The following is a 3,475-nucleotide window of genomic DNA, read 5'->3' as shown; positions in this document are numbered from 1 at the left end:
TGCATGCTTTCATGATATGATATGTGGTTAAATCATGCATGCTTGATGATATGCTTTATGCTTAAGATATGCATGTTTTTATGATCTATGCCTAAGTGATGCATATTGTTATGACATGATGTATGCCTAAGTGATGCATACCTTTATGATATGATGTATGCCTAAGTGATGCATACCTTTATGACATGATGTATGCCTAAGTGATGCATACCTTTATGATATGATGTATGCCTAAGTGATGCATACTTTTATGACATGATGTATGCCTAAGTGATGCATACTTTTAAGATATGATGTGTGCCTAAGTGATGCATGCTTTTATGATACATGATATGTATGACATGTATTTTACTTTATATGTGAGTGGCTTGTACCAAGGGTGGACTCCATAAGCGCCCCGGGGACTAAGGACCTCGTTAGGGATGGGCTCCTAAGTGCCCCTAGGACTAAGGGCCTAGTATGTTTGCCTCGTAGGGTTCAAGACTTGCTACCTTGGACCTACAAGGTTGCGCGCATATGTAAGTGGTACATAGCCGGGATCCCCCTTATGTTGAGATTATTTTCAAGTATATATGTAAAAGAAAATGGTTTTAAAGATCATGAGACATACACATGTTTTTTCGGATACATGTTTTCCAAAATCATATTGCATACACCTTATGATTATGCTATGTTTCATGTTATGCTCTTGATTATGATATGCTATGAAGAGGTATGATTATGTTATGTTCATGCTATACCTTATAGACGTGTTTCGGCTATGGATTTGTTAATGCTTCATATATAGATTTCGGCCATGGATATGATGAAGCCTTGATGTACATGTTTCGGCCATAGTATGATGCTGTGATATACATGTTTCGGCCATGCTTTGATATACCATGATACTTGTTGTTATGCCATGTCTAGCTATGTGTTATGCAATGCACTATGTATATGTTTCGGCCATGGTGATGCTTGATATGCTATGACTAGTTGTGATTATATTATGATGCATGATATGCTTGAATAGAATGCTATGTTATGCCATGATTAGTTGAGTTTATGATTTGTTGATGCATTCTTGATTATGTGCTGATTGTTGGTTTTAGTAAGTAGGAAAGGAACTTACTGAGCCATGAGTACTCATAGCTTACTTTCCTTGTACCACAGATAAAGGAAAAAGCTGGATGAGTTAGAGGAGCAGCAGGAGGGGCAATGAAGATGTGTGTGGCAGTGGCTAGGCAACCAAATAAATAAGAACCTGCTTAAAGTTTCTTTAAAGAACTATGCATTGGTATTTTATGACTTGTGATACCTAAACATGTGTGGCTTGACATTATGGTTCCACTGGATTTGATGTTATGATTTTGATGCCATGTGATAGTATAGTTCAAAAGAAATTTAAAAGAAAAGTTTTTATTAAAACTATGAAAATTATTTTAAGTCTTCCGCTGTTTTAAAAAGAAAAAAAAATTATATGTAGAGTATCGTAGCCCCGTCCCTTAGGGTAGCAGGGAGGGCGGGCGTTACACGGCCCAAGGCTTGGTGACCAAGCCAAGGGCCAACCACCATCTCCTCAAGAAGGGTCGGCCCTATGCTTGGTGCCCAAGCAAGTAGAGGCCGGCCATAATAAATTCAAATAGGAGGGGTGTTTTGAATTTTTTAAAATCTTCTCTGTAACGACCACCCTTCTTACTACTACTACTACTACTCTCTAAGAGTGACCGTTACTTATCTACTACTCTACTTAACCGGTTTATTAAAAATCACATGGAAAACCCTACCGAAAAATTTCGGCAGAGTCTCCCCTGTACCGGTGACCATTTTCCATAATACAAGTATAATATACTTAGCCACAGGCGGCTGGAAATATATTCCAATCAACCACGCAGTTTAATAAAAAATAAAAACTAACCACAACCACGCAGTTTAATGAATCAAAACATGCAGGTAATGAAAAGCGGAAACATAACTTCTTACTACAAAATTTTCTTATCAACTTAATAAGAAAATAAACTAAACAAATTCTTAAAATAAGTGAGTTCTTTAGCTAAGTCCAAAGGATCTCCATAGTCCATACATCACACACCGTCACATCATCTCCTTGTCGCCTTCTTCCTTATACTTTAGCTTTTCCTTTATCTGCAGTAGGAGGAAAATAGTATCTATAAGCTAAAAGTTTAGTGAGCGCTATCCTACTCACAAAAACTCGATATGCATGTATATAAATAAAAACATGCTAAAACTGAATGCAACATGTAAAGCTACTCATGCTCATAAATAGCAAAGAAATCAACTAACTGAAAAACTAACATGTATAGCTACTCATGCTCATAAATAGCAAAGAAATTAACTAACTGAAAAACTAACATGTATAGCTACTCATGCTCATAAATAGCAAAGGAATCATGCTAACTGAAATACTAAACATGTACAGCTAATTCTAGAACTATCATGTGTATCAATAAGAAACTGAACTGATACATAAGCTGAACTAATTAATGCTAAACTGAGTCTAACTTGTATTCACATAACTAATTTGTGAAGTTTTGAAAACTATTTACATAATAGATTAAAATAATAATCATGCTGCTAATGGGCCCTGCAACTGTACTTGCTGTGCGCGCATCCCTAACTAAACCCAGGATTGCAAGTTCCGAGTCTAGTAGGGTTTACTAGGTTATCTAAACCTAGGGACGACTGTGGGAGCCCAACCCAATGGATATCTAATCCAGTACAGTGCCACTGTTGAAAATAAAATACTGATTTCATAGCTAATTTTCTTACCTTGCTTTAACTAGGTTATCTGAACCTAGAACTAGGTTATCTGAACCTAGAGGCGATTGTGGGAGCCCACCCATTGGACCGTAGTCCCATATAAGCTGAAGCAAGACTAAATAAGTTATTTTAAATGCTTCTACTGCATTAACTGAGCTATTAAAATGCCTACTGTAGCATTATATTGAGCTAAGCATTTTATCAAGCACTTGGTGTGCACTAGAACACACCCTACGTACTGAAAATCTGTATACAAAGCTTAACATAAATTTGCATGCAAAGCTTAACACAAATCTGCATATTAAGCCTATCAAAATCTGCATACTTTACTTATAAAAATTTGCATGCTATAAAAATAGAACTGCTCATGTTATTCCAATAGCAAATAGGAAACTAGAACAACTTAAGCATGCTGTGATAGTAAAACAAATTCAACTACTAGGCATGCAATAGAATCTAGAAAATAAAGGAATCGTTGCTGCATGGAATTAACAGAATATCATGCTTCATCAGGAAATACTGAGAATTCGTACTAAGGTAAAGCTAGAAAAGGAAAACTGCACTTCTATTAGCAATGGAAAAGAAATCTGCCAATGCTAAAAAAAACTATTCTTACTAAGCAACCAACAACAAGATCTCAAGGCTAATATGAAATTCATGAGGCATATCAAAAACTGAGATACTACAACTGAGATGCAAAAACTGAGATGCTGGG

This window comes from Zingiber officinale, chromosome 9A, assembly GCF_018446385.1.
Source record: "Zingiber officinale cultivar Zhangliang chromosome 9A, Zo_v1.1, whole genome shotgun sequence".
In the NCBI taxonomy this organism is placed as follows: domain Eukaryota; kingdom Viridiplantae; phylum Streptophyta; class Magnoliopsida; order Zingiberales; family Zingiberaceae; genus Zingiber; species Zingiber officinale.
The sequence above is the reverse complement of the archived record's forward strand: the minus strand, read 5'-3'. Positions refer to the sequence as shown.